This window comes from Lepidochelys kempii, chromosome 6 (genome assembly GCF_965140265.1).
Source record: "Lepidochelys kempii isolate rLepKem1 chromosome 6, rLepKem1.hap2, whole genome shotgun sequence".
Lineage (NCBI taxonomy): Eukaryota > Metazoa > Chordata > Testudines > Cheloniidae > Lepidochelys > Lepidochelys kempii.
The window spans coordinates 32,031,181-32,053,680 of NC_133261.1; the positions used below are offsets into that span (position 1 = coordinate 32,031,181).

General features: G+C 38.4%; 1 protein-coding gene across 28 annotated transcripts in view; it reads left to right on the forward strand.

Annotated features, from left to right (window-relative positions):
• Positions 1 to 22,500, forward strand: part of SOX6 (SRY-box transcription factor 6) — a 445,713-nt gene that overhangs the window by 127,692 nt on the left and 295,521 nt on the right. Inside the window, exon 1 of one of the 28 annotated variants that reach the window (XM_073347426.1) lies at positions 1,582 to 1,682. The exons of 24 other annotated variants lie outside the window; for them this stretch is intronic. The gene's annotated coding sequence lies outside the window, so the exon portion shown is untranslated. Of the gene's footprint in view, positions 1 to 1,581; positions 1,683 to 2,001; positions 2,182 to 22,500 lie in introns of those variants that run through there. 3 more of the 28 variants (XM_073347413.1, XM_073347422.1, XM_073347414.1) reach the window with 3 other exon arrangements.

Sequence of the window (22,500 nt, forward strand, 5' to 3'; positions counted from 1 at the left end):
TGATGTGAAAAAGGTGGTAAAAAGGAGGATTAGAGCTGTTGCCCTAGTAACTCTAACTTCCATCTGTGCTGGAACAATGGACTTGTGTTTCTCCCCCACCTTGGTGTAAAAATTGGTTTTGTTCTGAAAGGACAGGGCACTTTTTATGACAATCTGGAATTCAGCCTAACTGAGTGTAGTTTTAGTTGTTAGGAGAGACCGCTGGGGAATAGGAAAGATGAAAGGTCATGGCGAGCTTCAAGGACATGAAAGTTTGTTGTCTCATGTAACAATAGTAGATTGTTTTGTCCTATTATTTCTAGCCAACCACTAAATCAGGTGATGGAACAAATACCTCTAGTTGAGTCAGGTGAAACAGGAGAGAGAGATAATGTACCTCTTCTAGAACAAAAGATATCGATAATTTGTCTTTATTAAACAAAGTTATATTTATTTGTGTTCATCCTCTGAAAAAGCTTGTTTACTGACCTACTATTCCAGCGTGTTTTGTACTGCACTGCCTCTGTAGGCCATCACTTCTCTGGGAAGCACTCCAATGTGTTAGAAAATGTTGTTTAAGCTTTCTTCCCAAGAAGAGGAATTCCCAGGAGTACCAGTGATGTGATACTTAACAATAAATTTAGTTGTAGCATTCTCACATTATTGGTGTTCTTAAAAGGTTTTCCTTCAAACACACACTGAATAAAATTAACTATAAATATGAAAGAAATTTGCTTCAACACTTTACAACATTTTATCATAAATTCTACAGCACATATCATAGAACTTTTATTGCAAACAGTATTAGGTACCGCTGCAGAGAGACCTACAATCCTGCACAAAAATAAATTTGCTACAGGGATCCTAATAAAGGACTGCTTTTGTGCAGAGGGAGCTAAAGTCTCTTTTGTGCTATGCCATAACTTTAGGAGGTTCTGCCCCTTTGTCTGTGGGGAAAACAAAAGTACTTCAGTGCTATTTAATAAAACAGCTACAGCACATTTTTACAGGGAAAGCATTTCTGCTAGTGAAAAGGGCTGTAATCTCTTGGATTTTGCCCAGTGCTTCCTAAAACCAAAGACAGTTGCTTTTTAGAAAGAAAAAGGAAGTAGGAGCACTGCTTTTCATGTTCTTATTTCTCTGCTTGTGTAACATGATGCTTCTGTCATCTGATAAATTATTTTCTTTCTGCCACCCCCTCCTGCCCCCCTCCCCCCGACCCTGACCAAAGCATATGCTAATGGCCATCTCACTTCCCTAAAACAAAGATTAGTGATTTCAAGATGGGATTTTAAGGTTTTCACCCACCTTTTCATATTGGGCCCCTTAACACCTTTAACACAACCGCAGCTGAGTAATTTTCACTTGCTTCATAATAGAGCTGTGAGATCGATAACAGATTTTGTAATTAGCTATTTATTATCTTTGGAAAACAAACTTCCCTGTAATTACTAGGTTTTTCATCTTAAGCTGTTCTGACCTTATTTAAACTCCCCTTTTTAGCTATTCTGAGCCTTTCTTATCTCCTCTCTGCTCCCAACCACTCTTGCTCTTGCTTTCTGACAACACAGATGGACGGCCTTGCACAAACTGATAATTGTGATAATTTCTCAGCTAACTATTCAGTAATAAAAAATGTTATTTTCCAAACATAGCAGGCATGTGTCACACTCACATAGACACTGAAGATGAGAGGCCAAGTGGTAAGTTCATGGGAACATGATGTAGTATGAGCCATTGGACTTGTCAGCATTCGATTTGTTGATAGTGTGGTTTATCCAAATGCAGTTGTCTTTTCAGCCTATTAATTTTAAGGGATTAGAGTCCTTTAAAAATCCAAACTTTTATAAAGGATGTTTAGTCAGAAAGCATTTTGAATGTTGTATGTATTTAGTTTATTAAATACCCGCCCTCAAATTTCCAAATCAGCTTCTTATTTTTTATTTTATAGTAGTTTCACATATGTACCATCATTTTATTTTGTTGTTTTCTCATTAAAATGGACTGGAAAGCATATAGGAGACTGTTTAGTGGAAAATGGGAGCAATGCAAAGGGTTAACCAGCAGAGAATTACAAATGAACTATCTGGAAAGTTGATTATTAATCCAGCAAGAGAGAAAATATCCTTCCAGTTAGCAAGAATTAGTGCTTGAAGAGCTGATAATATTGTTCAGCCTGTCGGTGTGGTATGGCAGAGTCAGGTAAGCAAGACATCTTCTCAAAGAGATTAAGGCTTTTCCTTTTTGTTTTTTCATCATAAGAATATCTAATTTTAAAGGGAATCTTTGTTGAATCAGTTATACTGTCAGCGTATGAATCTGTGTATACTGATCTTCCACATTCCAAAATGAATGAAATAAAATGGTGCTTTTAACATTGATAAGAATAACTATTTCTGCTAGCAGATCCATTGTATTTAATAGTGAAATATCTTAGAAATTCATGATTGGATTGTGGTTAAGAACAAGAAGTGATTGCAAAATCTAAACAAGCTGTAGTGTGATATATACTAAAGAATCCTGCATAATTGCCAGCAAAAAGATTATATAATTTCTCTTTAGGTGAGAAAGTTCTGGGTTGTTAGAAGTTGTATGTAATTCTGAATACAATGTTTCTGCTTACAGACTGTATGGCTTTATGCAAATATATATGTTGCAGACAACTCTTTAGCCGTCCTGATGTTTTCTTGGCCCCAGTGTTCATGCAGTATTGATGCATGTATTTGTTTGTTGTAAACCATTTTGAATTCATTTATGTTAATTTATAAACATTTGTGGGGTTACACAGTGTGTGCACTGGGATGGAAGGAGGTGAGCATATGGAAAATGTTTAGATCATTTGAAAATAATCTCTATGCAATTTCATCTAAGACTGATTTCTCTGTGTTGTAGTGGAAATTTACAATTTCCTATGTCCTTGTTACGTGGACTGTGTGCTCTTGAAATTACTTGCTAGACATACGTGAATGAACTTACCTTTTCAACATAGTCTCCAGTTTACAGTTTATTATCTCAGAGGTGCATAAAATGGTTGGAATAATAATGGTCTAGCAGTTCTGAAATTCAGGGAAAGTCTGTATATTTAATGATATTGCCTCACATCATTAAGTGGTGCAGTCTTAATTACATAAATGGATTTAACATAATTTTTAAAATATTTCGGTTTTGTTAATAGAACTGTGTTAAATAACTATACTTTGCTGTGTTAGTGTCTGTGTTGGTGGAAAAGAATTTACCATCATCAACTGTTTAGCTTGTTTCCATAAAGTAGGCTGAAGGCTATACCAAAGGGACTGTTGCAGTAGGAGAATCAAAGTGCAGTTAAAAACACAAACTAACCCAAATCTGAGCTCACACACCACCTGAGGATTTAGTTATTATACATGCTAACATTTCATGAGTCATACAAAGGGGAAGGGAAGAGAGGCTCATCATCAGCACCAGGTTGGATGCTCCTTCTAGTTTCTCTTTGAATTTTGAGAATTGGATTATGATAAGGCCGACCCGGGCAAAGGAGAATTGAAGGGAAGAGAAGAGCAGAAAGGACAGTTGGAAAAGTGGAAAAGAGAGGCTGAATTTGTTTGGCGAAACACATTGTTTATGGCTATGTGTGTCTCTGGCCTACCTAGGCAAGGAGACAGTTAACAGAAGATGGTCAGATTTTTTTTTTTAAAAGGGGGATTTATCTCATTAGCATTAGTTAAGATCCCCTGCTCTTGCTCCTGCTAATAATGGAAGTCATCAGTCCAACAAATGACTGCAAAGTACACTGAACAATCAGACTTAGTAAGAGAAACAAACAAAACAATCCCAAGAAGTTATCCTAGTGCTCTTTAAGAGTGCTGTTAGGCGCAAAGAGGTCACCATGCCTAGTTTGAGCACCATGATCTTGTTAAGATATAAAGAGCGTGAGAACAATTACTATTTAGGGATGATATACACATATAGGAATGATATACATATAGAAAGTCTGGAAACACTGAAAAAAATAATGAGGGGAAAAAAGCAGCAAATTCAGAAGAGACAGAACTGAAGTTTTCCAGAAATTAAAGGAGATAGCGAGGGTCAAATCAGATAAACTCTTCGAACTACTTCTCAAAAGGAGGGACTCATTCAGGACTGGAAAAGGTAGATTTATAAACAAGGAAACAGCAGGCAAAATAACAGTTTAGTCAAAATGACAAGGGAACAAATTGTGGAATGCCCTAGTTGGGGTATCAGTAGACGTTGTAGCTATGTTTATACAAAACAAAACAAGGTACACACTTATCTGGAAGGAATAAAGCATAGTATTTATGGAATTTTATAGTATATTAACTGATTAGATTAAATGGATTCCAAAGTCTGTTTTCAGGCTCTACTTTCTTATTTTCTTATAGATATGTATTACTGAAGTCTGGTATTGTACTGGTTATACTGGTAGAAGCTTGATATCAGTAATCTATTTAATACGTATTATAAATTTCAGCTTATTGGCTGAAACTTAATGAACCAAACACTAACTGTATCTTTTAAGAAGCCAGAACTAAAGAGAAAGGGGTGAGAACTTAAAAAACAAACAACCTACCCCCCCTCCCCCCCAGCTGGAAACCGGTGTAAATTAACTGTAACTCAAATAAAAACAATATGCTTAAATGAAGGGTGTAAAATGGAAACCAGAAACATCAAGCAGAGAACCCCATTTAATGCCAATTTTAAAAACTTTTATCAAACTTGTAGAGAACACATAGTATAACCACCTGAAGGCAAGCTATAACCAGTGACTTGATCACTGCCCCACAGTTGCCGTGATCTTCCCTTTTATGCCAATTTAAGCTTCCTAGTTTTCTACAGAACAACTTTGACAAAAGTCTGGAGCAGATTGATAAGAATAGTCTCCTGACTTAGTGGAGCTAACTTGACTGAAATTGAGCCAGAATTCTAGCAGGAGGATTTTTATGGAAGGTTCAATCATTCCATTTCCTCTATTGGTAAAAGTGAATTTGTAGATTCCTGACTGTTTCAGAATGGGTAAGTAGCTGAGTTTGAAAAGTACTGAAGATACTTGCTCAGGGTGTTCTGTACAAGTCTTGGACCCAGGGCTCAGGTGGACATTATTATAAGATTTAAATGTTGAGCATCCCACTTCAGTGTTTTAGTTGTGGCAAGTGGTAAAAACATCCTGACTAAAGCTGTATGGGTGGGACAGTGAGGTGGGAGAGTTGATGATGTGGAACATGGATGTATATATTGTTTCTCTCTGCATTCTGTGAATACATATGAGAGACTTAGGCCTGCAGGGGTTATCTACAGAGAGAAAATAAGGAGGTTATTGAGAATTTGGTTGGATTTCTATTTCTTAAATGGCTGAGGGAAACATTGAGTCTGGCCCTTGAGTTCTTTGCAACATACCTTCTCAGTGATGGCATATGAGTGGAGGGAGAGAATATGTTTCAGTTCATCAAGAACTCAGTGAGTTTGTGTGGATAGGCTAAAGTATTTTACAAGATTTAGTGTAAGGCTGCATAGTTCAAGAGTTCATATTCTAGTTACAATGGCCAAGGTCAGTTATTCACACAATGAGGGGAAACTCTTACATACACAAGTAGATAAATATTGTGCAGCAGGTGCTCAGCAATGTTTCAAGCCCTTGTATTACTATAAGATCTTGAAGAGCTATCTCCACACTTTTATCAAGACCCTTTAGAACATCAGCAGCTTAGAGAAGTCATGGCTGATACCGATTTAAAGAATTTCAATGTTATGTAACAAGTGAAAGAAGGATAATACAGCGCATCCCTCTGCAAATGTGGGATGGCACATGTGTACCACTTCAGAGTCCAAAAGCAGAGGGTACAGACCAGTATGTGGGGGTGTTCTCTCTCTCAGGAAGAGAGAAAATCATACTTTTCAGGGTCATATGGGACAATTACAATCATCTAGTCTCACCTCCTACTGCATCAAGTCTAATAACTTGTGGGCTTTCACTTCGGTGAGAGTTTCTCAGTGTTCAACATCTCGGAAAATAAAGCCACTTATTTTGGTGTATAAATATGGACTTAAAAGTCCAATTTTAAGGGTCCATTTAAGAAGAAAAACTTGGTATGTGTTTCTCTAATGCTGTAGAAAGAAAAGCTTTTAGGATGTTCGATTGGCAGCTAGGACAATCGTTTTTACTGCAATATGGAAAAATATTTTATTTTAAATTGTTGCAAAGAGTGAGCTATCATGAAAAACTAAACGGATCAGGTGCTGTCACAGGAAACTATTTTCATTAGTTTTTCTCATCAGGAGTATTAGAAGGCTGCATGTGTTCTTCATTATACCCAGCATATCCTAATACTTTTCATAAAAGGCATACCTTCTGAAACATTGCTCTTGTTCCTTGAAGGAATTTTACTTTTAGTGGCTAAGTCAGGGAGCAATCAGATATGCGTAATTTTTGACTGTCACTATGCAGTTCTGTGGTACTAAAGCAAGATGTTGCATAACATCCACAGAATGGTAAAATTAAGAAAAAATCCCTTCTGTCTTTGTTTGAACAAAATGATCATGCAGTCTATAACATATGGGTGTTGCTGTATTTTTCATAGTCTCTGGAAAAGAATCTGCTGGTGCCTGCTGTAATCTTTCTTCAAAAGGAACTAGGAATGAGTTTTTGCATAACTATTAAATTATTATGGCATCTTCAGACAAAAAAGGTTGGCCTTGGGTTAGAAATACCTGCTCTAACCCCACTCATGTAGGCATATAGGAGCCCACCAGTACAGTCCCACAGATGAGTCTTCTATACCAAATAGTGGTTCTGTTTAGTAGGAGCACAATGGTTGTTTGAGGGTGGATGAAGAGCTGCCAATGGACCTGTGGCAGGGTAGATCCCTCAGCCACAGTCCATTAGAGGGAAGGGAAACTGAGGCAGCTGAAGAGCATGGGCTGCAATAGCTGCTTTTGAATGGTTGTGCTAGTTCTTTATGACCTGGGGGTAGGATTGCATTTCTGGCTCCATATTTACCTCTGGGCCACAGACACACACATATGTGCTACCTGCCACTATTGAGTGCAAGTCATCTACTTAAACCATGGTGAGAAACGCTATAAGCAAATTATAGCTATTTCCAGTAACCATTATTTCAAAAAGGAGCTTTTCCTCGTGACCACACTTACTTCCAAACATAGAACTATTCCCACTTAGACAAGTCATGTTCTGCTTTCCTACTTACTTATGTATGTGTGTGTACATATATAATAATTTTAAAATGAGGTTGCATCACAATTTTCATGTGAAAAATTTGGCCTAAATATAAGTTGCTCATGGGTAGCTCTATCTTTATTGAATTAGGCTCTTAGCATTTGTTGCTGTAATTGAAATGGCATCTCAGTGTTCATGCCGAATCTATCTTATTTATGACTTTTCAACGGCCCATACATTTTTCTTTGTAAAGTGGTTTTATAGAAAGTTGCTGATTGTTTTTGTTTTTTTTTCTCCCTTTTCTCATCAGTCATAGTCCATTTAAGGCTATCACCACATTACAGCTACCACAGTTTTGAGGCAGCCTGAAGTAGCTATTGGTGACCCCATGTCAGCTGTCTGCTAAGCCTGATTACTAATCTACAGTGTTATTTAATATAAAGGTCAAATAAAACCCTAAAGGGGAGAAACATTGTTTTGTTTCATTTTAAATTCTGCTTAGAAAGAGAGTAACCAATAATAAGCCTCCTTCATTTGTCAGGACTCAGATCTAGGTATTTAGTATATTCTTGCATAGATTTCCTATAGCAGAACAAGTGCTGAGTCTTGGACTTGATGCAGAAGTCAACAAAATTATTAATAATAACGATAATAATTAATGACACTGTTGTATCAATCAGAATGAACAATAATAGCAATTCATGGATTCAGGGAGGATATACCTTTGAGGCCACATTCTGCTCTATGTTCCACTGAAATAAATCCCTGGACTTCACTGGCTGTTACTCTGTTATACACCAGTATAACTCTGAGCAGTATGCATCAGTGTAACTGTGAGCACTGTCTGGAACTTACTGGTGATCTCTAACTCACAAGCAAGGAGGGAATGAGGACAAGTGCCTTTTTAATCAGAAAGTGTCAGTGACAATCTGTCTTTTGTGGAGGTTCGTAAAACTTAATTTTAACCTTTTTAGTAAAAAAATAAAAAGGTTTTAGGGAACTAATTAGAAAATAATTTTGGTGCCAGAAAATTATTTCTTGAGCCTTTCCCTGAGTGATATCTGCACTATGATGCTGTTGACCTTTTAAGGATGCAAGCAAAATACCTTAATTGGTAAATGCTCACACTTTTTAATGTACTGGCCCCAGGGATGTGTGACTGTTAGAAACAAAACTACCTACTCATTTCCATAGGCATATGAACATACACAGACCGAGGGATATTATACTGTCTAGCATTTTTGTAAGATTTTTATCTGCACTAATTAAACATAACTTCTCCTCCTTCCTTTATCAGTAGTGGTATCCTCATTTAACTCATGCAAATGAAAACTGCACCACCAGCAGTGTAGCAATTGTTTGTTTATGTTTAGATTTTTTTAAAAAATGTGCCCATATCTCTGGGCATATCGTCATAAATTATTAAAACTATACAAAATTCATTGACTAATGTCAACCAAATCTAGAGAGACTCAACCCCATAATAAGCTATTGGCAGAAATATTAATATTTATTTTTATTAAAATCATTTATAAAATTCTATAAATTTACATGACATTTTATATTGAGTATATATAGACATAGAGTAGGGCAGGATTGCTGCTCTGGAGAATTTGTAAGTTAAGGTTCTGATCCTGCAAAGGGATCTGTGTGGGTAAAAAAATCTACCCACACACAATATTTTGCAGGATCAGGATATAGGAGACTTAAGGTATAATTCATCAACACCCTCTCCTGAAAAAGCCTGTGTAGATACATAGATGGGTCCTACTGAAGTCAATGGGAGTTTTGCTACTGAGTTAGACAGAGCCAAGATTTTACCTATGAACTTTATACTGTGGCTCAAGGTTAACAGACTGGTTTTCGGACAGAACAACTCAAGGGCCACTCCACAGAAGTTGCCCTGCCAATAGGCCTCAGATGTTCAGATCGAAGGACTGAATGGCGGTAGATCAGCTGATCACAACTCTTGTAATGGTGCATGTATACATTTATAATATGTGCATACATAGTGACAACCAGGTTCATTTAAAGAAGTGTTGGCATATAATGTAATGTAGGTAATGCGGCCTGATTATGAATGCCTCAGATGCCGCTCTCATTTATGGCAACCAATAATAAGCCTCCTTCATTTGTCAGGATTCAGATCTAGGTATTTAGTATATTCTTGCATAGATTTCCTATAGTGGAACAAGTGCTGAGTCTTGGACTTGATGCAGAAGTCAATAAAATCATTAATAATAACAATAATAATGAATAACACTGTTGTATCAATCAGAATGAACAATAATAGCAATTCAGGGAGGATATACCTTTGAGGCCACATTCTGCTCTGTGTTCCACTGAAATAAATCCCTGGACTTCACTGGCGTTTACACTGCTATACACCAGTATAACTCTGAGCAGTATGCATCAGTGTAACTGTGAGCACTGTCTGGAACTTAGGTTCATTTATGAAACCTCCATTCCTAGTTAGTGGCAATTTAGTGTTTTCCCTCCACAGGATTTAGTATCTTCTTTCTATAGGATGTCTGCTTATCATTCCATCTATTAGGAGTCCATCTGTATATATGTCTATATTGGGGGGTGTGTACAAATATAATTGTGTATATATGCATATATGTACATCTACTGTACATTTATTTGTTTATGCATGTTGATGTCCTGGCTAACTAGCAGATTGATACAAGGCACAAGATTTCAGGACAGTCCTGTTGTATATAACCAAAGAGTGTGTCTGTGATGTATAATAATAAAACCTAGCTCTTATACAGAGCTTTTCATGAGTAGATCTCAAAGCACTTTACAAAGAATGTCAATGTCATTATCCCTATTTTACAGACAGAAAAACTGAGGCACAGAGCTGCACAGTGACTTGCCCAAGGTCACCCAGCAGGGTAGAATTAGAATAGAACCCAACTATCCTGAGCCCCAGTCCAATGCTCTATCCAGTAGGCCACACTTAATCTTCAAAACTGATTTGTAGTAATAGACTAGTCTGTTATTTCAGTTAATATAATTAGAATTAATTTATAAAAACATTAGCTAAGCTTTGATTAGAATGCCTAGTTTGTCTTTGATTGCTTTAGCAATTTTTACTTCAACTGTAAAATTTAAGAGATGAAGTCTGGCAGAGCAGTGACCAATTGGCTATCCAAAGGTTGTAATGCCTTAACTTGCACCTATTGTGTTTCTGATTTTATACAGATAAGAAATTGGACATTGTACACATCAGTTTATTACCTAAAATATACATAATTGCTTTTAGAGATTAGAGCGATTGTACTGATGTTCTTTGTTAAGTTTATTTTTACCAGGTTTTCAAGGCGAAATGCATTGTAAACCACTCCTTTGGCAACATTTATAGCAATAGCATATACTTTATCTCCTTAGTAAACTCTCTAGACAGTAAGAGCTGGTGCCTTTTAAAATTGCCTTTTGGTCTGTCACATGCTTAATCTTGTTTATTTGGGTTGCATTTTCTTTTTGGACACCATAATCTTTTAACCTGCTTTTCATTCTGAGGACTTTTTGTACAATCATCCAGTGAATGAACCTACCTAATTTGCTTATGAGCTCTAAATTGAACTATATTTATGTTAACGAGTCTTTCCATTGTCTAGATGCCTATGAATGTTTCCTTGGTAAATAAGAAACCTGAGCTTAGGAGTGATCCTTGTGATATTAATCCTACTTGCCTGTCAAATGTCTTGAATTAGCAGTAAAGTCTGTCACTCAGGATAATAAAGTATGTACATTTTACAGCTTGAACATGTATAAGGATCTGTTCCTTTGCACCACTGAGGTCAATGGGAGCTTTGCCATCTATTTGAATGGGCACAGGATCAAGCCCAAAGTTATTTCTTTTTGGTGTATGTTTTTAAAAGATCCCTTTTTGCTCAGATATGCTTGTTCACATGTTGTATCTGCCCTGTTTTCTTTACAACAGAAACCCATTAAAATATTGTCCACAGATCCACAATCACATATAGTGATATATCTGAACTTCTGTCTGATTTTAGCCCCTTGACACATTAGCAAATTTTACACACTTGTTTAAAAGAAAAGTGTTGGGTTTAAAATCATTTATTTAAAAAATGTCATTATCTGTGACGCTAATAATAATAATACGTCAGATGAGTGTTGAAAAATGCAGGGTACGTTGCATAAATGTATTTTGAATAGAATAATTTGAACTACTTACATATCCCGCTTGGTTCTAAATCAGGGGTGGGCAAACTTTTTGGCCTGAGGGCCACATCAGGGAATAGAAATTGTATGGTGGGCCATGAATGCTCACAAAATTGGGGTTGGGGTGTGAGAGGGGGTGCGGGCTCTGGGATGGGGCTGGGGATGAGAGGTTTGGGGTGCAGGAGGGTGCTCTGGGCTGGGATTGAGGGGCATGGGGAGAGGCTCGGGGTGCAGGCTCAAGTGGCTCCCAGAAGCAGTGGCATGTCCTTTCTCTGGCTCCTATGCGGAGGTGCGGCCAGACGGGTCTGCATGTTGCCCCATCCGCAGGCACTGCCCCTGCAGCTCCCATTTGAGCATGTAGGAGCTGGAGTGGGGCCGCAGTTTCCGGGAGCTGTGTGATGCAGCCCCGACGCAGTGCCCCATCCAGAGCGCTGGAGCAGGGCTGAGCCGTGTGGTGCAGCCCCGACCCAGCGCTCTGGCCGGAGCGGGGTTGAGCTGCATGGTGCGGCTCATGGGCCGTAGTTTGCCCACCCCTGTTCTAAAGTCATTTTAAACACTTAGGTATCACTATGGGCATCTCTATATCTTCTGCTCAGCCTGCAATCCTCGTTTAAAATGTGAACACCATGTTAGGAGCTATAAATAATGGGATGTAAAATAATACTCAAAATATGATTATGCCATTATACAAATCAGTGGTACTCACTCACCTGAAATAGTCTCCAGTTCCCACCATCCCATCTCAAAAAGATATATCATAAATTTAAAGATACATCAGAGACAGGTGATGAATTTGATTAGTTGGTGTGAAAATACTTCCATATTAAGAGAAACTAAAAATATTGGGGCTCCTTAGTTTAGAGAAAAGCCATAACAGAGGTTTACAAAATAATGAGTGATATAGAAAAGACAAGATTTGTCTTTCATAATATAAGAGAAAATGGACATTTAGTGTAATTGAAAATTAAAACTGATGAGGAAAGGTATGAGACAGTTATATCAGTAATGAAAACATCTACCATCTAGGTTAGGATTTTTTTTTTTTTTTGAGACGAGGGGATGTAAACCATCATGATTCAGGCCACAAACCTACCATTAACTGAATGTGGTAAAGAATTCTGTAGTAGCTGTGTTGGTCCCAGGACATGAGACAAAGTGGATGAGGTAATATCTTTTATTGGACCAACTTCTGCTGGTGAAAAGACAAGCTTTTGGAGCTACAGAGAACTATTCTTCAGGTCTGGAAAAGGTAATCAGAGTGTTAGGTAAGTGTTAGGAAGAAATTAAATGATGGGGGTCTAAATTAGCTGTTACCACTCAAGAAAGAGATCTTGGAGTCATTGTGGATAATTCTCTGAAAACCTCCACTCAATGTGCAGCGCAGTCAAAAATGGTAATACAATGTTGGGAAACATTAAGAAAGGGATAGATAAGAAGACAGAAAATATCATATTGCTTCTATATAAATCCATAGTACGCCCACATCTTGAATACTGCATATGTCGTTCCCCCAATCTCAAAAAAGATATATTGGAATTGGAAAAGGTACAGTAAAGGACAGCAAAATAATCAGGGGTATGGAGCATCTTCCATATGAGGAGAGATTAATAAGTCTGGGACTTTTCAGCGTGGAAAAGAGACAACTAAAGATGGATATAAAATCATGACGAGTGGGGAGAAAATAAATAAAGAAGTATTATTTAGTCTTTCTCATAACTCAAGAACTAGGGCTCACCAAATGAAATTAATAGTAGCCAGGTTTAAAACAAACAAAAACAAGTACTTCTTCACACAACAAATTCGTGGAACTCTTTGCCAGAGGATATGGATATTGTGAAGGCCAAGACTATAACAGGGTTCAAAAAGGAACTGGATAAGTTTATCGAGGATAGGTGCATCAATGGCTATTAGCCAGGATGGTCAGGGATGCAAAACCATGCTCTGAAGTGTCCTTAGCCTCTGTTTGCCAGAAGCTGGGAATGGGTGACAGGTCACTTGATGATTACCTGTTCTGTTCATTCCCTCTGAAGCACCTGGCATTGGCCACTGTAGAAAGACAGGATACTGGGCTAGATGGACCATTGGTCTGACCACTGTTCCCGCTAAGCTGTGCACATGTGTGCGTGCACACAGATCCTAAACCCTGCACATACAGTGAAACACCGCACAAAACTTTGCACAGAAGAAATTTTTTGTGCACATGGCCTGTCAAAAATTAGAGGGAAAGTTGAGTCTGATCTTATAGAATCATAAAATATCAGGGTTGGAAGGGACCTTGGGAGGTCATCTAGTCCAACCCCCTGCTCAAAGCAGGACCAGTCCCCAATTTTTGCCCCAGATCCCTAAATGGCCCCCTCAAGGATTGAATTCACAAGCCTGGGCTATCCTTTCCTCCCATGGCTGTTCTTACGTTCTAACTTATTTATTCAATTACTGTCCACTTAGGTGTTTGTTACATCTTCCTCTGAAACCTCTGGTGCTAACACCTGCTGGAGACAGGTTACTGAACTACATGGATACTGGTCTAGTCCAGTGAAGCAATTTCTTGTGAAACAGAAAACATTTTAAAAAATGGAATTCACTTTTTGCTATTTCTGCTTTTCATTTTCTTTGTCTTCGTCTTAGTTTAAATGGAAATAAATGAGACATTTTCAAATTGCTTTTAGTAGTTAGTTTCTAGTCTGTCTCATGCACTAGCACAACTGTGTAATGTGTAGCTTGCACCAATACAGAGAAATGTTTAAACTCAAACAAAAAATAATTTTCATTGAATTGCAGAATAAAACTGATAACTCTTAACAATAACATTAGGTTTTGTGTAAATACCTTAGGTTGTTATAACCCTTACTTGTGTCTAAAGTTCTTCCACAAGTACTCACATGAGTAGTCCCAGGGGCTACTCATGTTGTATATGCTTACAAAGCTGGGCAAGGATTACATTATTTAGCCTCTAATTTGTTATAGTACCTATATGTTGGGTAGACTACCCAACACTGTCCCTTTATTATGAAAAATGTCATTCCCTCATGCTAGCTAGCTAAGCAGAATATTTTGGTACATCCAAGTTTTCATTTTATTTATTTTGTGCTGTCTTGCATATTCAGAGACTGAGACTTAAACAAGGAAATATATTGATATTACATTTTTGAGCAGATGGACTAGAAGCAGCTAATAAAGAGTTTTAAGTACTCTCTGATCATCTTTTTTGATCTCTGTATTCATCTTTCATTCTTTGTCTCTCCAACTATAAACAAGCCGTAAAACAGAGGATGTGGCTTAATTTTGGAATTGCAGATATTATTAATGCTATATTTTAAAAAGTGAAATCCTGTCTTGCCAGGAACAGTGTACTCAGTAACACTGTTACTATTACTTATTTTGTACATAAGATAATATACGGTTTTCTGCAAACTGTTTAAGAAAGCATTAGGTATTCTTAGGAGAGTTTTGTTTGCCTTTAAGTGGGTTTGTCTTTGGCAAAAGAAGTGGTCTATCATAAAGACTGAAGTCTTACCAAGACGTGCATGGATTCGCAGAGGCAAGCCTCACGTGTCTGTCAGGAACATCAGAAAGAGATTCCATGAGTGTCAACACGCTGCCTTTGTAGCCCTTACATTGTTCTTCCCCACACAGGGATAACATATGGCCCAAAAGACCACAGTGGGAAGTCTTATTTACTCACAGAACAGGTGAAGTACATGTTGTAGCACAGCTAACTTTCCCACACTTACCCAACAATATGCCCCAACCCTTCTTTGGATGATGGGACAGGTCAGTCTCTGGGTTGATATGGTCATTAGTTTCTTTGCTGTGATTGGTAAAAGTTTGCCCATTGTTATGTGGAACTGGTTTGGATCATCTCAGTTTGCATAGACGACTGAACTGCCATGCAGCAGTGATAACCTGTGTTCAGTACTAACCTGGGGACATTTTGAACGGTGAGCTGGAGATAAAAAGACTTTTGCATTCCAGTCCAGTTCCCTACCACGCCCTATTCCTTCCCAATAACTTTTTTTCAAATCAAACCTCTATACCCTTAATAATTCAGGCAGGAAACCTCTTAGAGGATTATGGAGCTGCTGTTGATATTTTTGTATGCATTGACGCACGCTCATAACGTCAACTGGCCATTTTTGTCTTTTTGAATTATAGTACCTGTTTAGTGCTATATTTATGCAGTCTAAGGTCCTGATCCTATAATCTAATCCATCAGGGAGTGGCGCCTTACAGCATGAGGACTCTTGCTGAAGTCAGTGGGACTCCACACAGGCACTAAGGTCAACCCATATAGATCAGATTGCAGCCTTGGGCATATGGTTTCCAGAGTTTAAAAATAATGTTAGATGGAGACTTTTTTGCATTAGTTTATCAGATACTAGCTTCTTTTATAGTGCCAATTTTCTTTACACTCTGATAACAGGCACAATATAATTATTTGACCTTTGTTATTCCATTGCTATTGTCTATAGATTGGTGCACGTTCCATAAACTATGCAATGTACATCTGCTGCTGCATTCCTTCAAAAAAAGAAAAGAAAAAAAAAGCAGTAAAGAAAAGAAAGGCACAGAGAGGGAAGAAAAACCCCTATACACTTAATGTTAAATTGGAGGGTGATCGAGAGATAGAAGAGGAATCTCTTTTGTGCTTTTTAAATATTTGCCTGGCCTTCAAAAGGTATTTGTCTTCTCTGTTTACGTTGGGTTTATTTTTTAGGCCTACATGCAGTGAGAAAATGATACAGTAACAAATAATGGGCTGTAGAGGGAAAATACACTCAGCTTTCACAGTTAGCTTATATTTTCTACTTTAGTATTTAAAAAAGTCTTGTCTAGTTTTAAATAGAAGCTGCTTAGTGTTGTAAAAGGTTATAAATGCTACAGCATCAGATGAAGTGGAGGACAAGAAGATTATATACAGGTTGGCAGACTTTAACAAGAATTGGTTAAGTGCCCTTTCCCACTGTGGTCTTTTGGGCCATATGTTATCCCTGTGTGGGGAAGAACAATGTAAGGGCTACAAAAGTCAGCGTGTTGACACTCATGGAATCTCTTTCTGATGTTCCTGACAGACATGTGAGGCTTGCCTCTGCAAATCCATGCAAATCTTAGTAAACTCAGAGGGGAAGAACATCTGAGTGGAAGCACAGGCCTGCCTCATAGCACCTTCAGCTGTCTCCTCCTCTATGGCCTTATGGCTTCCTTGACACCCATGTTACCATTTGATCTCTGCTGGTGTTTTCATGGAAACATCTCCTTCGGGGTGGTATCATCCATTGACTGGAATAATATTCCAGAAGTGACTTCCAAGTGGGTTTCCAACTGGATATATGCTAAGGCCAAAAGGGAACACCCTGTGTCAAACAGTTGTTTCTCGGTGTTATCTCCTCTACTACTGAGATCTGGCTTCTTTGTGTGTCACACTGCTACCATCCCTATCATGGAGCTTTTTGTCATAATGGATGAATGTGTCATTTGTTGTGTTCTTCGCATAATTCTAAGTCATGAGAAGGAAGTATGTCCCAAACCTGCTCTTTGTAATGATGTGTATCTTCATACAACTCCTGGGAAGAGCAATTCAACAAAATGGTTTGAGAGATTTAGGTATTTTGACAAACATGCTTCAAGAATATATAAAAAATTATTCTCACCACATGTATGTCATAAAGCTCTTCGTATGTTAGCGTCTGTGAAATTACAGTCAGTTAATAATGTGTCAGCTTCCCACTGTGTGCTTTGTAGGATGCTTAACAGGTGTTGCATGATTTATTTGCTGGATTTTGCAGGATTTCTGTAGCATGTCAGGTGCTTCGCTGATTGCTTGTTGAAGCCAAGAGCCTGAGTTCCCTCCATTTGAACAAGTTTGCAACATTTTATTATTTGTAACTCTAAAGTTGTTTGAATATTTCAGAATCTTAAAACCAAACAGAGACTCCCTTTCTAAATTTCCCCCAAAATTAAAGCAGTTCTAAGTGGGGCAACTATTTCTCAATAATTGAGACTATACAGATAGTTATAATAGCAGCTAACTAATAGCTTCATAATGAAACTGGCATGTCTAAATCCTTAACACCCATTCCCCCCCTTGCAAGGGGAAGAGAGGGTAGCAAAACAAGGAAGACCTTGGCTCACAAAGACCTCAAGGTTTCCCCCATCCACAAAGTCCATCAGCAAAAGTCCAGGTCTTTTACTTCTGAGAACTGGCCCTTTTTTTGCTGATGGACTAACATTCCTACTAAGTCCTACTACTAATTATGAAGCTCTACTCCTGTTTAGCCAAACTGAGCCTCCAGTGGGGAAGACAATATATCCACCAGGCCTCTGCCAGTTTAGCCCCAATAGACAGAGAAAAAATTCTTCCTTATCTCCAGAGAAGTGATTTTGTCAGATCAGCAGCAGCTGCAAAAAATATAGCTCTTACCCTACTGGTGGGGGCGGGGAGGGAAGGTAGGAAGGTATGGGGCAAGAAGCTCCCAAGGAGCTGGTCTGGGGTTTAAATTAATGAAAGTGTAGAGTGAGGGACCAGTCAGCTCCCTTCCTCCACAACTAGTAATGGGTGTAGGACTTCTGTTCTTGTGTCCATGGCCCCCTGAACGGACACACTTGGGGATTCAGTTGTTTTGTCAAAAACGTACAGAGATTTCAGTTTCCAGAAAGCATCACATCCCTGAAGGTGATTGATAAGTAGAGATTGAAATTCATATAGTCCCAAGATAAAAAGCCAGTTGAGCAGTCCTTAGATCTTTTTGCTGCTCCTCAATGCTGCCATATTTTATCAAGTTGGCAGCAGTTTAAATAATGTCAGTACACCAGTGTACACAACCTAGAGAAACTAAGGCCTGGTCTACACTGCGGGGGGGGGGAATCGATCTAAGATATGCAACTTCAGCTAAGAGAATAGCGTAGCTGAAGTCGACGTATCATAGATCGACTTAGAATCACTTACTTCGTGTCCTCGCGGTGTGGGATCGACTGCTGCTGCTCCCTCGTTGACTCCGCTTCAGCCTCTCGCCGTGGTGGAATTCCAGAGTCGACGGCAGAGCGATTGGGGATCGATTTATCACATCTACACTAGACACGATAAATTGATCCCCAATAGATCGATCACTACCTGCCGATCCAGTGGGTAGTGTAGACATGGCCTAAGAGCAGTGCAGGCTATGCCAGTTAGTGGATTTAAAGTGTAAAGAAACTAAAAGCAGTTTCGAAAATGGGAAGTTGTATAAATTGAATATTTAAGAAATAGAGATTCTGGGTGTATCTACATTTAATAGAGGCACTGGTGCCATTCTTTATATATAGTTTAGTTAAATATATATTGTGTGTACTCTGTATATGTCATGTTATATGTTTCTTGAGTGAAGTATATTTTTATAATTCCTGGGTTTCAGACTTAAACCTGTGAATGCAAGAAAATTTCTAATGAATCTATGCAATAAAAATTGTATAATGAACAGATTCGGAGGGCACCCTTGTGAAATACAAGATTCATCCAACTGCTGGATTGGTAGGGAAGGCTGCTTTGGAGACGAGCAACTACAGGGCAGAGCTGCCTGGGCTTTGAAGAACTAGCTGTGCAAAGTCCATGTGGAGTTAGTTAGAGCAGAGCTGAGTATAAAGATATTTTCAGCATAGGTTAGAGTTTTGGAAGAAGGAGGTAAGAAGGCAGGCATCCAGGAGTTTTGAGGAGGGGAGCTGTTACAAGTGTGTTCAGGGCATATATGTGGGTCTTTGATCCATATTTCATAAGCGATAGAAAAACATAGGCACATTTGAATTTCAAGCTATGATTCCATGTCTGGTGTCTGGTGATGTCATACATCACGAGAGCAAAGCTCAAGAATTTTGTGTCAACTCCAGAACTGCTTGATGGAATTATAGCTCTATACTGTATTCCTCTTTTGTGTGTGTGTATATGTATATACGTTTTTTTATGTATAGCAGGAAAGTGAAACAACCTCTGTAGTTAACATTACATAAGCATTTCCATTCTAACCCCCTGTTTTTCCATCCCTTACAGCTTTCTAAAACTTTGGGTTGAAATTTACCAGGCTTACTCTCTGACAAAGTGATCTTTATTTGATATTTATTTTATTTGGAAATGTTTGAGCATTGTAGGTGATATCCTATAGCAAATACGATTCTGTATGTTTCTTGCATGTGTAATGAAATGCTGTTTTTTTTCTCTCGCTTGTGTTTTTGCTTGTTGTGTATGCCTTTAGCTACGCCACCCTCTGTTGTGCACCCATCTGTTCTCATGGGCAAGATGGGTCTGTAAGTCTTCAAGGAACTGTATACTTTAAGGAACATTTCAGTGCTACAGGAAGCAGTGTTCACATGGCTACTGTCAGTTGGGGAACAGCCAGGAATTTTGCCCAAGTCCCAGAATATTCAGGTGGCCTGGGCAGCCCTGACATGAGGCTTTTTAAAATCAGTGTTGATTGAATGGATGTAACTGAGGTAAAAATGGTGTGGCCTGATATTGCATATATACATTTCTAACCTATAAAGGAAGAGCCTGCCTCTCAAAGGTTAGAATGTGTGAAATGTTAAACTTGTGATTTCTGGTTAATTCAGCACACTCATGACAACTGCAGAAGAAAACTTCTCAGAATTATTCAGAGAGGGAAATGAGGCACAGATGCCACCCTTCTGCAATCTATTGCTTGGCTTCAAATATTAAGTGTTCTTGTATGTGTCATATGACATGAACTGAGAATATGCGTGTATGAACAGACTGTGCATGGGGTGCTCAACTGTGTGGTACCTGCACTGGTGTGCAAGGAGCCATTCCCCTTTCCCTCCATGCCCCTAATTAAGTGGTTTGACACCGTCCTATTGGGAAGCTCCAGGCATTGCACCTTGATGATGTCACTACTAGCTACTTGAAAGGGGATGGAGTGAGAGTGGATCTCTGGCTCTCTGCTCCATCCTTAAAAAGACCTGCAGCTGAAAGGGTGTCAGAGCTGCTGCTGCAGCATGTGCATCTCAAGAGTTCTAGGGAGAATTATGACTAGATTAGGCACAATTCCTCCTGGGGGTTCCTACTGTAGTAAAGTCTCTCTGCATCCCCTCGAGCAGAGGCTCTCTCTTAAAAGTCTTACAACACATTCAAGAAAATGGGGCCAGGATTTCATCTATAATTTGGCCCTAAAGGCTTAGTTTAGCAAAAGATACATATGGCTTCAGCATTCTGGAAATCATTTCCCCTCAAACCACTGTAATGTTGCCTGTTGTTAAAAAATGCATGCTTTGTTTAAATTCTATATCTTTTGGCATCCATACCCTCTTATTGTTAATTATTGGGTTTGCACCTCACCATGCAAAATGGGGGAGGGGACATTTAATCTTCGGTATGCTGCATTTTAGTTCCATCCTTGTCTTCACATTTCTTTACATGATGGACTGTTAAATCAAGGATCAAGCCCTGACTGAAAATACATTCTGTATCTTTTATTTTTTTCTTGCTAGAGAAAAATATACCTTTGCGGTTATAGACTGGAATTATACAAATATTAATCTATACAGTAAAAATACTGAGGTCTTCTATACATTATCTGAAGCTAGAAATATGCCCAATTACTCAGCAGTGCATCATAAAAGAGATGCATACTATGTTGTCTGTCAGTACCTTAAGTCATCACTCTAAAGGCTTTTTAAAAATTATCTTTTTTACTGAAACCAAGAAACAAAACAAAGACGAAAAAAAGCAAAACCAACATCAATTAGATGTCAACATGACATCAAACAGCATAATATATCATAAAAATAAATGTATGATCTGGTGACTCAATGATTTCCCTCCATATGGCATTTACAGAGATGTAAAGAAAAGACAAACAGCTACACATTTTCAAGGAAGAAAATATAGGATATGAAATTGGAAATAGTGATAGCAGTGAGAAACTCCCAGCTGAGATTACTTGGCCACTCAGAACATGTTTAGGAGGAGGTATAGTGCCAAAAGGCTTTGTGTATGTTTGTTGAATATAGGTTGTTGTAAACTGAGCACTATGCAGGTTATACGTTTTTATAAAAGTGGTGTTAGGGAAAGAGATATTTGATGTGCTGACAAAGGTTCCAAATGTGTGGCTATCTGGTACAGCTGCACATGTGCTAGTGAAAAATTTAATTGGAGCGAAAAATTAAAAATCTTTGGGAATAAATAGAGTTTTCTGTTGAAACTCCTAAAAATAATCATTGACTCCAAGTCTATTTATATGTAAGTTGAGAAACATATGAAAAAGTGGTAAGTACATAGAAAAAACTGAGAATCAGTTAAGCCTCTAAAACAGTAATCTGGGATTTCCATTCATTATTATCGTAAAGGGGACCAGACCTTTATAGTAAAGGGGGAGAGGTGAGACTGTAGGGGTGGGAGCTGGAAAAAGAAAACTCAGAAGGATCCCTAAATGAGCACAGTCTCTGTTATTTGAATTTATTGTTCATTTTCAGTGGAGTGATAACTGCAACAGCTCAGCCTGAACTGCCTGGCTCAACACTTCCTTTTCTAAGGAACTTGGATGTATTTCACAGTTTACATCTGGACAACAGGGCACAAGAAAAAACAAAGTGTTGAGAATATATTGCACGTTCTCTTTGCATTACTTAGGGCCTGAGTCTGCCTTTATATGCATGGGGATAAATCCCATTCCAAACACCATCTAAGTACAGAATTGGCCTTCTAGTTTATTTTCTGATAGTCTGGTTCTTGTCCCCATTTTTTTTTATCTGCTGGTGTTTCAATAATCCTCTGTGGGATTTCTGTTGTTCCCATGTGAAGCTGCATATCTATCCAGGGACACCAGCAAGCTCTTGTAGTTAAGTCTATTACAAGTTTATCTGCAGGCTGAAGTCCCCAAAGAAAGATAAGTAATGTGCAGCTTTGAATGGTGTGGTAGGAAGATCTTTGCTTTCAAGGCCATAGAGCAGCACTATGAAGAAGTGATTCCTACCTGCTGCTTTGCCTGGGATGAAGAGTGTGTAGATAGGTAAATGAAAAATCTTACCCTTCTACCAAAATCTATCTTTTTTCCTACTTGTCACCAAAGCGATCCTTTCCTTATCTTGAAATGTTTACTTGGGATGAGAATTGTTTTGTCACTTAAACAGGTTTTAGACTTCATTGCTTGTTTGAGTTGTATTCAATGGCCGAAGTTGAAAAC